Raw genomic sequence first — 15,027 nt, forward strand, 5'->3', positions numbered from 1 at the left:
TTGTACAGTTACTACAAGATTGTTTCCCATTTTCACTATGGTGTCATGAGGTGACATTGTAAACAATATGCAGTCGACTTCTGACAATGGTTTGGGTCTGCCATGAATGATGCGCTAAACCAGAGCACAGCAGTGCTAATCTAGGATCAGTTTGACCTTTTAGAACATAATTAATAAGATTGCATGGACAGGGGGGACCTGATCCTACAGTAGATCAGCACTCCTACTCTGAGAAGCTTTATGAATACGGGCCCTGATCTCCAGAGCAAATTAATGTAATACATGCCTTTAACACAGAGTGGGTCATGTTTGAGAAGGCAATACAGATTCAATTTAAAGTAGAGTCATATTAAATTATTCCCATGTGTAGCTGTTGGGTGAGTTGTGTATTTAGATACACTGAGGGAAAAAAGTATTTGATCCCATGCTGATTTTGTACGTTTGCCCACTGACAAAGACATGATCAGTCTATAATTTTAATTGTAGGTTTATTTGAACAGTGAGAGACAGAATAACAACAAAAAAATCCAGAAAAACGCATGTCAAAAATGTTATAAATTGGATTTGCATGTTAATGAGGGAAATAAGTATTTGACCCCTCTGCAAAACATGACTTAGTACTTGGTGGCAAAACCCTTGTTGGCAATCACAGAGGTCAGACGTTTCTTGTAGTTGACCACCAGGTTTGCACACATCTCAGGAGGGATTTTGTCCCACTCCTCTTTGCAGATCTTCTCCAAGTCATTAAGGTTTCGAGCCTGACTTTTGGCAACTCGAACCTTCAGCTCCCTCCACAGATTTTCTATGGGATTAAGGTCTGGAGACTGGCTAGGCCACTCCAGGTCCTTAATGTACTTCTTCTTGAGCCACTCCTTTGTTGCCTTGGCCGTGTGTTTTGGGTCATTGTCATGCTGGAATACCCATCCACGACCTATTTTCAATGCCCTGGCTGAGGGAAGGAGGTTCTCACCCAAGATTTGACGGTACATGGCCCCCTCCATCGTCCCTTTGATGCGGTGAAGTTGTCCTGTCCCCTTAGCAGAAAAACACCCCCAAAGCATAATGTTTCCACCTCCATGTTTGACGGTGGGGATGGTGTTCTTGGGGTCATAGGCAGCATTCCTCCTCCTCCAAACACGGCGAGTTGAGTTGATGCCAAAGAGCTCGATTTTGGTCTCATCTGACCACAACACTTTCACCCAGCTCCTCTGAATCATTCAGATGTTCATTGGCAAACTTCAGACGGGCCTGTACAGTGGGGGAAAAAAGTATTTAGTCAGCCACCAATTGTGCAAGTTCTCCCACTTAAAAAGATGAGAGAGGCCTGTCATTTTCATCATAGGTACACGTCAACTATGACAGACAAATTGAGAATGTTTTTTTCCAGAAAATCACATTGTAGGATTTTTAATGAATTTATTTGCAAATTATGGTGGAAAATAAGTATTTGGTCACCTACAAACAAGCAAGATTTCTGGCTCTCACAGACCTGTAACTTCTTCTTTAAGAGGCTCCTCTGTCCTCCACTCGTTACCTGTATTAATGGCACCTGTTTGAACTTGTTATCAGTATAAAAGACACCTGTCCACAACATCAAACAGTCACACTCCAAACTCCACTATGGCCAAGACCAAAGAGCTGTCAAAGGACACCAGAAACAAAATTGTAGACCTGCACCAGGCTGGGAAGACTGAATCTGCAATAGGTAAGCAGCTTGGTTTGAAGAAATCAACTGTGGGAGCAATTATTAGGAAATGGAAGACATACAAGACCACTGATAATCTCCCTCGATCTGGGGCTCCACGCAAGATCTCACCCCGTGGGGACAAAATGATCACAAGAACGGTGAGCAAAAATCCCAGAACCACACGGGGGGACCTAGTGAATAACCTGCAGAGAGCTGGGACCAAAGTAACAAAGCCTACCATCAGTAACACACTACGCCGCCAGGGACTCAAATCCTGCAGTGCAAGACGTGTCCCCCTGCTTAAGCCAGTACATGTCCAGGCCCGTCTGAAGTTTGCTAGAGTGCATTTGGATGATCCAGAAGAGGATTCGGAGAATGTCATATGGTCAGATGAAACCAAAATAGAACTTTTTGGTAAAAACTCTGTTTGGAGGACAAAGAATGCTGAGTTGCATCCAAAGAACACCATACCTACTGTGAAGCATGGGGGTGGAAACATCATGCTTTGGGGCTGTTTTTATGCAAAGGGACCAGGACGACTGATCCGTGTAAAGGAAAGAATGAAAGGGGCCATGTATCGTGAGATTTTGAGTGAAAACCTCCTTCCATCAGCAAGGGCATTGAAGATGAAACGTGGCTGGGTCTTTCAGCATGACAATGATCCCAAACACACCGCCCGGGCAACGAAGGAGTGGCTTCGTAAGAAGCATTTCAAGGTCCTGGAGTGGCCTAGCCAGTCTCCAGATCTCAACCCCATAGAAAGTTGAAAGTCTGTGTTGCCCAGCGACAGCCCCAAAACATCACTGCTCTAGAGGAGATCTGCATGGAGGAATGGGCCAAAATACCAGCAACAGTGTGTGAACACCTTGTGAAGACTTACAGAAAACATTTGACCTGTGTCATTGCCAACAAAGGGTATATAACAAAGTATTGAGAAACTTTTGTTATTGACCAAATACTTATTTTCCACCATAATTTGCAAATAAATTCATTAAAAATCCTACAATGTGATTTTCTGGATTTTTTTTTCTCATTTTGTCTGTCATAGTTGTCGTGTACCTATGATGAAAATTACAGGCCTCTCTCATCTTTTTAAGTGGGAGAACTGCACAATTGGTGGCTGACTAAATACTTTTTCCCCCACTGTATATGTGCTTTCTTGAGCAGGGGGACCTTGCGGGTGCTGCAGGATTTCAGTCCTTCACGGCGTAGTGTGTTACCAATTGTTTTCTTGGTGACTATGGTCCCAGCTGCCTTGAGATCATTGACAAGATCCTCCCGTGTAGTTCTGGGCTGATTCCTCACCGTTCTCATGATCATTGCAACTCCACGAGGTGAGATCTTGCATGGAGCCCCAGGCCGAGGGAGATTGACAGTTATTTTGTGATTCTTCCATTTGCGAATAATCGCACCAACTGTTGTCACCTTCTCACCAAGCTGCTTGGCGATGGTCTTGTAGCCCATTCCAGCCTTGTGTAGGTCTACAATCTTGTCCCTGACATCCTTGGAGAGCTCTTTGGTCTTGGCCATGGTGGAGAGTTTGGATTCTGATTGATTGATTGCTTCTGTGGACAGGTGTCTTTTATACAGGTAACATGTTGAGATTAGGAGCACTCCCTTTAAGAGTGTGCTCCTAATCTCAGCTCGTTACCTGTATAAAAGACACCTGGGAGCCAGAAATCTTTCTGATTGAGAGGGGGTCAAATACTTATTTCCCTCATTAAAATGCAAATCAATTTATAACATTTTTGACATGCGTTTTACTGGATTTTGTTGTTGTTATTCTGTCTCTCACTGTTCAAATAAACCTACCATTGAAATTATAGACAGATAATTTCTTTGTCAGTGGGCAAACGTACAAAATCAGCAGGGGATCAAATACTTTTTTCCCTCATTGTACATGTTAACACACATATACTGAACACTGATGTAGAGAGAGGGAGAGACAGAGACGGAGACGGAGTTGAGAGGGGGGAGTCACCAAGCCTACAGGGCAAGAGAGAGAAAGAACGAGAGAGTGAATTACTAGACAAAAAGAGAAAGAGAGTGTGAAAGAAAGACCAAAAGCTGTCACATAACTAAAGTATGTGTAAAACAAACCTTTTCTGAGAATGTCAGGCATGTCTGTCTTACTGACTGGGTTTATGAAAGACAAACGGACATAGAGCGTATGTCATTTTCCGCTTCGAGGAAACAGTGCCGCCGCTGCCACTCACGAGGACTGTGAGCTCTCGTTCTCCGTGGTCGACGTGAGTAAGATATTTAAGGGTGTTAATCTTAGCAAGGCTGCCAGCCCAGACGGCATCCCAAGATGGGACCTCAGAGGATGTGCAGACCAGCTGGCTGTAGTGTTAACGGACATATTCAATCTCTCCCTATCCCAGTCTGTTGTCCCCACTTGCTTCAAGATGCCCACCATTGTTCCTGTACCCAGGAAAGCGAAGGTAACTGAACTAAATGACTATCGCCCCGTAGCACTCACTTCTGTCATCATGAAGTGCTTTGAGAGGCTAGTTAAGGATCATATCACCTCCACCTTACTCGACACTCTAGACCCACTACAATTTGCATACCGCCCCAATAAATCCATGGATGATGCAATCGCCATCGCACTGTACACTGCCCTATCCCATCTGGACAAGAGGAATAACTATGTAAGAATGCTGTTAATCAACTTCAGCTCAGCATTCAACACCATAGTACCCTCATCATTAAGCTCAGGGCCCTGGGTCTGAACCCCGCCCTGTGCAACTGGGTCCTGGACTTCCTGATTAACCAACCTCTAGGCAACAACACCTCCACTACGCTGATCCTCAACACGGAGGCCCCACAAGGTGCGTGCTCAGCCCCCTACTGTACTCCCTGTTCACTCATGACTGCATGGCCATGCACGTCTCCAGCTCAATCATCAAGTTTGCAGACGACACAACAGTGGTAGGTCTGATTACCAACAACGACAAGACAGCCTACAGGGAGGAGGTGAGAGCCCTGGCGGACTGGTGCCAGGAAAATAACCTCAACGTCACAGCAGAGAGAGCATGCCCCCATCCACATCGACCAGGCCGCAGTGGAGAGGGTCAAAAGCTTCAGGTTCCTCTGCGTGCACATCACTGACCATCTGAAATGGTCCATCCACACAGACAGTGTGCGGAAGATGGCGCAACAGTGCCTCTTCAACCTTAGGCGGCAGAATACATTTGAAGATCTCGTACAACGCTGTGTACTACTCCCTGCACAGAACAGCGCAAACTGGCTCTAACCAGAATAGAAAGAGGAGTGGGAGGCCCCGGTGCACAACCGAGCAAGAGGACAAATACATTAGAGTGTCTAGTTTGAGAAACAGACGCCTCACAGGTCCTCAACTGGCAGCTTCATTAAATAGTACCCGCAAAACACCAGTCTCAACATCAACAGTGAAGGGTTGACGTTGAGGATGCTGACCTTCTAGGCAGAGTTGCAAAGAAAAAGCCATATCTCAGACTGGCCAATAAAAAGAAAAGATTAAGATGGGCAGTCTGAGATATGGTTCTTTCTTTGCAAATCTGCCTACAAGGTCAGCATCCCGGAGTCGCCTCTTCACTGTTGACGTTGAGGCTGGTGTTTTGCGGGTACTATTTAATGAAGCTGCCAGTTGAGGACCTGTGAGTCTCATCTGACCAGAGTACCTTCTTCCATATGTTTGGGGGGTCTCCCCCATGGCTTTTGGCAAACACCAAACGTGTTTGCTTATTTTTTTCTTTAAGTAATTGCTTTTTTCTGGCCACTCTTCCATAAAGCCCAGCTCTGTGGCGTGTACGGTTTAAAGTGGTCCTATGGACAGATACTCCAATCTCCGCTGTGGCGTTTTGCAGCTCCTTCAGGGTTATCTTTGGTCTCTTTTTTGCCTCTCTGATTAATGCCCTCCTTGCCTGGTCCTTGAGTTTTGGTGGGCGGCCCTCTCTTGGCAGGTTTGTAGTGGTGCCATATTCTTTCCATGTTTTAATAATGGATTTAAAATGGTGCTCTGTGGGACGTTCAAAGTTTCTGATATTTTTTTATAACCCAACCCTGATCTGTACTTCTCCACAACTTTGTCCCTGACCTGTTTGAAGAGCTCCTTGGTCTTCATGGTGCCGCTTGCTTGGTGGTGCCCCTTGCTTAGTGGTGCCCCTTGCTTAGTGGTGTTGCAGACTCTGGGGCCTTTCAGAACAGGTGTATATATATTGAGATCATGTGACACTTAGATTGCACACAGGTGGACTTTATTTAACTAATTATGTGACTTCTGAAGGTAATTGGTTTCACCATATCTTATTTAGGGGCTTCATAGCAAAGGGGGTGAATACATATGCATGCACCACCTTTCCGTTATTTATTTTTTAGCATTTTTTGAAATAAGTTATTTTTTCCATTTCACTTCATTTATTTTGTGTATGTCCATTACATGACATCCAAATAAAAATCCATTTAAATTACAGGTTGTAATGCAATGCAGATAGTCTGGGTAGCTATTTGATTAGATGTTCAGGAGTTTTATGGCTTGGGGGTAGAAGCTGTTTAGAAGCCTCTTGGACCTAGACTTGGCGCTCCGGTGCCTGGGAAATTAGAGACAAAACTCTAGGTCACCTTTACTCCACACACAGAAATGCGTACAAAGCTCTCCCTTTACCTCCATTTGGCAAATCTGACCATAACTCTATTCTCATGATTCCTGCTTACAAGCAAAAACTCAAACAGGAATTACCAGTGACGCGCTCAATACAGAAGTGGTCTGATGAAGCGGATGCTAAGTGACAGGACTGTTTCGCTAGCACAGACTGGAATATGCTCCAGGATTCATCTGATGGCATTGAGGAGTTTACCACATCAGTCACCGGCTTCATTAATTAGTGCATCGACAATGCTGTCCCCACAGTGACCGTACGTACATATCCCAACCGACACTGAGCTAAAGGCTAGAGCTCCCGCTTTCAAGGAGTGGGACACTAATCCGGACGCTTATAAGAAATCCCGCTACAAACTCCGACGAGCAAACAATCAAGCAAAGTGTCAATACAGGACTAAGATCAAATCCTACTACGCCGGCTCTGACACTCGTCGGATGTGTCAGGGCTTGCAAACTATCAGGGATTACAAAGGGAAACCCAGCCGCGAGCTTCCCAGTGACGCGAGCCTACCAGACGAGCTAAATGCCTTCTACGCTCCCTTCGAGGCAAGCAAAACTGAACCATGCATGAGAGCACCAGCTGTTCTGGACAACTGTGTGATCATGCTCTATATAGCTGATATGAGTAAGACCTTTAAACAGGTTAACATTCAGACAGATTACCAGGACGTGTACTCGGAGCATGCAATGACATTTTCAACCTGTCCCTGACCCATTCTGTAATAACTACATGTTTCAAGCAGACCACCATAGTCTCTATGCCCAAGAACGCCAAGGTAACCTGTCTAAATGACTATCGCCCTGTAGCCATGAAATGCTTTTTGCATACTGCCCCAACAGATCCACGGATGACGCTATCTCTATTGCACTCCACACTGCCCTCTCCCACCTGGAACAAATACGTGAGAATGCTGTTCATTGGCTACAGCGCAGCGTTCAACACCATATTGCCCTCCAAACTCATCACTAAGCTAAGGACCCTGAGACTGAACACTTCCCTCTGAAACTGGATCCTGGACTTCCTGATGGGCCGCCCCCAGGTGGTGAGGGTAGCCAACAACACCTCCGCCACGCTGACCATCAACATGGGGACCCCTCAGGGGTGTGTACATAGTTCCCTCCTGTACTCCCTGTTTACCCACGACTCCAGCACCATCATTAAGTTTACTGACGACACGATGGTGGCAGGCCTGATCACCGACGACGATGAGACAGCCTATAGGGAGGAGGTCATAGACCTGGCAGTGTGGTGCCAGGACAACAACCTCTCCCTCAATGTCAACAAGACAAAGGAGCTGATCGTGGACTACAGGAAACGGAGTGCCGACCACGCCCCCATTCACATCGACGGAGCTGTAGTGGAGAAGGTCGAGAGCTTCCTCGGTGTCCACATAACACAAATATTTTCAGTCTCCTGAGGGGGAATAGGCTTTGTCGTGCCCTCTTCACGACTGTCTTGGTGTGTTTGGACCATGATAGTTTGTTGGTGATGTGGACACCAAGAAACTTGAAGCTCTCAACCTGTTCCACTACAGCCCCGTCGATGAGAATGGGGGCGTGCTCAGTGCTCTTTTTTTTCCTGTAGTCCACAATCATCTCCTTTGTCTTGATCACGTTGAGGGAGAGGTTGTTATCCTGGCACCACATGGCCAGGTCTCTGATCTCCTCCCTATAGGCTGTCTCATCGTTTTCGGTTGTCGGTCTCATCCATATCAATGAGCTGATAATGCCCGATTTTGCTTGGCATAGCTAGAAAAGTTTGCTTTCTCGCCAGGACACTCGTCAACACTGACTGTTAATTACGAGGAGATCGCATTGTATATCAAATACTAGGCTAGAAGCTAGCTAAATAGTTTGTTGCTAGCAAACCTGCCAATATGACAACCAAATTCAAAAATATCAGTTGCTGAAAACAGCTGGTCAAACTAGAAACGTGGGAAGATTTGACATCATTTGTGGCGGAGGGGACAGGAGAAATTAATGTTTGTCACTCAACACGTTAGGTCATCAGATGCTCCAAAAAATACACTGCTCAAAAAAATTAAGGGAACACTTAAACAACACATCCTAGATCTGAATGAATGAAATAATCTTATTAAATACTTTTTTCTTTACATAGTTGAATGTGCTGACAACAAAATCACACAAAAATTATCAATGGAAATCAAATTTATCAACCCATGGAGGTCTGGATTTGGAGTCACCCTCAAAATTAAAGTGGAAAACCACACTACAGGCTGATCCAACTTTGATGTAATGTCCTTAAAACAAGTCAAAATGAGGCTCAGTAGTGTGTGTGGCCTCCACGTGCCTGTATGACCTCCCTACAACGCCTGGGCATGCTCCTGATGAGGTGGCGGATGGTCTCCTGAGGGATCTCCTCCCAGACCTGGACTAAAGCATCCGCCAACTCCTGGACAGTCTGTGGTGCAACGTGGCGTTGGTGGATGGAGCGAGACATGATGTCCCAGATGTGCTCAATTGGATTCAGGTCTGGGGAACGGGCGGGCCAGTCCATAGCATCAATGCCTTCCTCTTGCAGGAACTGCTGACACACTCCAGCCACATGAGGTCTAGCATTGTCTTGCATTAGGAGGAACCCAGGGCCAACCACACCAGCATATGGTCTCACAAGGGGTCTGAGGATCTCATCTCGGTACCTAATGGCAGTCAGGCTACCTCTGGCGAGCACATGGAGGGCTGTGCGGCCCCCCAAAGAAATGCCACCCCACACCATGACTGACCCACCACCAAACCGGTCATGCTGGAGGATGTTGCAGGCAGCAGAACGTTCTCCACGGCGTCTCCAGACTCTGTCACGTCTGTCACATGTGCTCAGTGTAAACCTGCTTTCATCTGTGAAGAGCACAGGGCGCCAGTGGCGAATTTGCCAATCTTGGTGTTCTCTGGCAAATGCCAAACGTCCTGAACGGTGTTGGGCTGTAAGCACAACCCCCACCTGTGGATGTCGGGCCCTCATACCACCCTCATGGAGTCTGTTTCTGACCATTTGAGCAGACACATGCACATTTGTGGCCTGCTGGAGGTCATTTTGCAGGGCTCTGGCAGTGCTCCTTCTGCTCCTCCTGCTCCTGTGGTAAAAAGCCAAGTTATTGTTACTCATTGTGTATTTATTATTACTTTTATTATTACGTGTTATTACTTTTCTATTATTTCTCTATTTTCTCTCTCTCTGGGCCCATAAGTAAGCATTTCACTGTTAGTCTACACCTGTTGTTTATGATGCATGTGAGTATAATAAAATGTGATTTGATTAGACATGATCAGTTGCAAAGATAGTAGGCGTGCCCTCTTTCCATCTCTATGCGTAAGGACTACAGTACTAAGGAGTGGTTCCTACTAACTGTACACTGTGTCACCTGAAGTTCTATTACAATGCCATTATTTACCTGTGTTACCCTAGCAGCATTGGCCAATTTTGCGGCTACACACCCCTCAGTGATCTGCGTCTTTTGTCTGGGCCAAGCCGCTTGCTGATTGGTCATTAAGTTAAGCCTATTGTGCTAGTTGCCAAAGTAAACATGAAACTTTTGTTATTTGTTCTGCCGTGCTGTTGAAGAGCTTTGATAGGGTTTTGTTATGTACTGTAAAGGAATCAGTTTATGATGAGAGCACATTATGGATCTGTAGCCATTTTGATTTGCCTATATTGATTGTGCTCAGCTTTTATGCCTTCAACTGACTGTTTTTGTTGTATACTGTCTAAGCATGTGTTAGAGAAATGTCTTGGATTGTCCAAACTATTAACATCCATTTGTATGTTGTGTCTGTATGTACGTGCTCGCTTGTGTGTGTGGTATGTATGTGTGTGCGTTTGTGTGTGCGTGCGTGCATGTGTTCAGCCTCTGAGCCCCTCCTGAAGGTGAGAAGTAAACTGAAGAAGCAAATCAACCCCAGACAGAACCCTCTCCAACGCAAGACCAGCGCCCCGCCCACCGTCAAGCACAGAATGCCGGATACTCTAGGTACTCCTGCTTTGTTGTGTCCACTGTCTATCAAAAAAGCCTCTCATGTTATGTTATCTTAGTGTTCCTCCTTCCTGGTACTGTAGAGCCGCAGTTTGTGAGACGTTTTTCCCCAGCCTAGCACTAATGTACCTGAGTCCTATTCATTAGTGAGCACAGCGGAAAATGTAACAAGAGTTTCTTATTGGCCAAGTTCAGGTAGTCCCTCCCTGTTTCAGTGTCTTTTCTTCCCTTTGGTGCCAATTGAATATGACCAGGGTCTTGATGATTAAGTGCAGTGTTCCCCTTAGGATTTTTTAAAGCAGCGGTGGCAGAGTTAGCTGGGGGGAAGGAGGAGGGGGGGGGAACGGGCCATGATTGTGGCCACGAGTTAGCAGCTAAATGCATATAGGGGAAACACTGAAGTGGTTAGTTGAATCAGGTGTGTTAGTGCTGGGCGGATTAGTCTTTGTGTACTACCACTAACACACACAGTTCCATGTATTATCCTGATTGGCTGTCCCTCCCTTCCGTCCTCCAGACTCCTCCCCCAGCAGCAGTAGCACTCCAGTGTCAGGGTGCAGCTCGCCCAATGACAGCCTTCTCTCGGACAGCCCACTTACTATCGGACTAACCCACGAGGTGAGCCCCTCTCAATCCCCCTTTCTCCTCCCACCCCCTCTCTCCTCCCACCCCCTTCTCTTTTCCCACCCCCTTCTCTCCTCCCACCCCCTCTCTCCTCCCACCCCCTTCTCTCCGAGGTAAAATGTAAGTACATTGCAACAATGAGTAATTACAATACTGTTTACTATAAGAATAATTTCACACTAATAAGACACTATACACTAATGTAGTGACCTAGTTGATGTGTACAATTTATGTTTGACTTTTGACTTTTTCCACATTTTGTTGTGTTACAAAGTGGGATTACAATGGATTTAATTGTAATTTTTTGTCAATGATCTACACAAAATACTCTGTCATGTCAAAGTGGAAGAAACATTCTAACATTTTTTATTTATTAATGGAAAATAAAACACTACTATATTTTTATTAGATAAGTATTCAACCCCCTGAGTCAATACATGTTAGAATCACCTATGGCAGCAATTACAGCTGTAATTCTTTCTGGGTTAGTCTCTCAGATTTGCAAACCTGGATTGTACAACATTTGCCCATTATTCATAAAAAAATTATTCAAGCTCTGTCAAGTTGGTTGTTGATTATTGCTAGACAGACATTTTAAAGTCTTGCCATAGATTTTAAAGCCGATTTAAGTCAAAACTGTAACTAGGCAACTCAGGAACATTCAATGTCGTCTTGGTAAGAAACTCCAGTGTACATTTGGCCTTGCGTTTTAGGTTATTGTCCTGCTGAAAGGTGGATTTGTCTCCCAGTGTCTGTTGGAAAGCAGACTGAACTAGGTTTCCCTCTAGGACTTTGCTTGTGCTTAGCTCTATTCCTTTTCTTTTTATCCTAAAAAACTCCCCAGTCCTGAACGATTACAAGCATACCCATAACATGATGCAGCAGCCACCATGCTTGAAAATATGAAGAGTGGTACTCAGTGATGTGTTGTGTTGGATTTGCACCAAACATAATGCTTTGTATTCAGGACAAAAAGTTAATTTGCAGTATTACTTTAGTGCCTTATTGCATGTTTTGGAATATTTTTGTTCTGTACAAGCTTCCTTCTTTTCACTCTGTCATTTAGGTTAGTATAGTGGAGTAACTACAATGTTGTCGATCCAACCTCAGCTTTCTCCAATTACAGCCATGTAACTTCCTTTCCGTCAACTGGATTAGTCCCCTGTAGCTCAGTTGGTAGAGCATGGCGCTTGCAACGCCAGGGTTGTGGGTTCGTTTCCCATGGGGGGCCAGTATGAAAATGTATGCACTCACTAACTGTAAAGTCGCTCTGGATAAGAGCGTCTGCTAAATGACTGAAATGTATTGTAAAATGAAGGACGCCTTTATCTTTCTAGTGACTGGGTGTAAATTAACCCCCTAGAGTTTAAGCCTGGGGGAGGGGTATGGAATTGTTTTAAGATGGTCATACCATTTACGTTGATTTAGAATTTTAGGAAACATTGAATTTGGCCTTAATGCTATTAGCCCATACAAACGCATTTGAATTGTCTGGCCTATATTTTTTGGGGGGACACATTTAACCCCTTTTTTAGGCACTAAACTACTTCCATAAATGTTTTTAACTGGTACTGGGCTACCTTAAAACGACTCTTGTGAGACTTGTGGGCGTCCTAGGTGAGCGTCTCACCTTTCCATAGAGGGGTCATATTAGTGTGTAGCCCAAGCTGTGCGGACGCTACAGACAGAAGTTGGCAGATCGGCGGTACCGACTTCAGACGAGTCCTGTGACGCTTGTGGGGGTCGTAGAGCAAAGCGGAGAACACCATCATATGTTCGAGGGAGTCTCATCATTTCATAGAGGGGTCATACAGACGTTTTCGTGAGAAGACCAATATTCGGGATGCGACTTTCTGGTCTGACAACACCGCTGTAGAACTGCCACCTTTCACCGCAGATGCGAAAGGCCAACATCGGCTGATGCGGTGGATTGCCCATGCAAAAAAACAGATATCTCTAGCTTAAACAGACTGATTATTTAAAATCTAAATGTAATCCATTTTAAATTCAGGCTGTAACACAACAACATGTGGAAAAAGTGAAGGGGTGTGAATACTTTCTGAAGGCAGTATAGTATGTGTCTGTTCTGCTCTATCCAAGAAGCATCATCATCAACATAATTAACATTTCCATACTTGATTGAGCCATTTCCTACCACACACAGTGTCACACAATGTCCCATTCACTACCACAATGGCACACGCACTAGATTTCAAGAGCACAGTTGTTTCAGAATCTTAATATAAGAGCAGTATGAGGTTTAGGGTCAAAATTGGATTTGGATGCCCATGAGGTTTAGTGTGTGTGTGTGTTCCGGTTTAAAACAACTTTATTAGCTTTAAAATGGTAGCCCAATTTTGAACTTTTACCAATGATTGGTCTTTTGAAAGATCAGGATTGGGCTGCCTATGTAAACGCAGACAAATGTTCCCCCCCATGGGATTGTATTCCTTTACTATTACAGATAATGTATGTCATATCTTTGAACACTGTCCATTTCAAATACTGAAAGGGAGGGGGTGTGGAGATTTGGGACTTACACTGCATGACCAAAAGTATGTGGACACCTGCTCGTCAAACATCTCATTCCAAAATCATGGGTATTAATATGGAGTTGGTCCCCCCCTTTGCTGCTATAACAGCCTCCACTCTTCTGGGAAGGCTTTTCACTAGATGTTGGAACATTGCTGCGGGGACTTGCTTCCATTCAGACACGAGCATTAGTGAGGTCAGGCACTGATGTTGGACGATTAGGCCTGGCTCGCAGTCGGCGTTCCAATTCATCCCAAAGGTGATCGATGGGGTTGAGGTCAGGGCTCTGTGCAGACCAGTCAAGTTCTTCCACACCGGTCTCGAAAAAAACATTTCTGTATGGACCTCGCTTTGTGCACGGGGGAATTGTCATGCTGAAACAGGAAAGGGCCTTCCCCAAACTGTTGCCACAAAGTTGGAAGCACAGAATCGTCTAGAATGACATTGTATGCTGTAGCGTTAAGATTTCCCTTCACTGGAACTAAGGGGCCTAGCCCGAATCATGAAAAACAGCCCCAGACCATTATTCCTCCTCCTCCACCAAACTTGACATTTACATTTTACATTTTAGTCATTTAGCAGATGCTCTTATCCAGAGTGACTTACAGTTAGTGAGTGCATACAATGTATACATTTTTTATACTGGCCCCCCGTGGGAAACGAACCCACAACCCTGGCGTTGCAAGCGCCATGCTCTACCAACTGATTTAATTAGCTGGTTGATAAGCTGAACCATACTACGTTCATAACCACTATGCACTACGCATTCGCGAAACCCAGATTTGTCCATCGGACTGCCAGATGGTGAAGCGTGATTCATCATTCCAGAGAACACGTTTACACTGCTCCAGAGTCCAATGGTGGCGAGCTTTACACCACTCCAGCCGACGCTTGGTATTGCGCATGGTGATCTTAGGCTTGTGGGAACCCATTTCATGAAGCTCCCGACGAACAGTTATTGTGCTGACGTAACTCCCAGAGGCAGTTTGGAACTCGGTAGTGAGTGTTGCAACCGAGGACAGACGAATTCTACGCACAGGGCAGAAATGTGACAAACTGACTTGTTGGAAAGGTGGCATCCTATGACGGTACCACGTTTAAAGTCACTGAGCTCTTCAGTAAGGCCATTCTACTGCCAATGTTCGTCTATGGAGATTGCATGGCTGTGTGCTCGATTTTATACACCTGTCAGCAAAGGGTGTGGCTTAAATAGCCAAATCCACTAATTTGAAGGGGTGTCCTCTCTCTCTCTCTCTCTCTCTCTCTCTCTCTCTCTCTCTCTCTCTCTCTCTCTCTCTCTCTCTCTCTCTCTCTCTCTCTCTCTCTCTCTCTCTCTCTTTCTCTTCAACAGGCCTGTTTAAAACATTTGGCCACCCGGCTGTACTGTACTGTGCTGTACCATGAATATTAGATTAGTGTTAAACTTTTCAGTTTCCCAAGAAAATATTTCACCACCAGATTTCAGCAAACTGACGTTTCTTTCTGCTCTTACACTTACACTAAAGGAATGAAACTGTCAAACTATTCTAACAGACATTGAACCCTTGAGG

At 45.1% G+C, this 15,027-nt stretch overlaps 1 pseudogene across 1 annotated transcript in view; it reads left to right on the top strand.

Moving 5' to 3' along the window:
• LOC311134395 (histone deacetylase 7-like) overlaps positions 1-15,027 on the top strand; it is a 56,248-nt pseudogene that overhangs the window by 13,940 nt on the left and 27,281 nt on the right. The window contains exons 5-6 of the transcript XR_014615394.1: positions 10,196-10,318; positions 10,839-10,939. The product of XR_014615394.1 is annotated as a histone deacetylase 7-like (transcript). The remainder of the gene's footprint in view (positions 1-10,195; positions 10,319-10,838; positions 10,940-15,027) is intronic.

This window comes from Coregonus lavaretus, assembly GCF_964263955.1.
Source record: "Coregonus lavaretus genome assembly, chromosome: 8".
Taxonomy (NCBI): Eukaryota; Metazoa; Chordata; class Actinopteri; order Salmoniformes; family Salmonidae; genus Coregonus; species Coregonus lavaretus.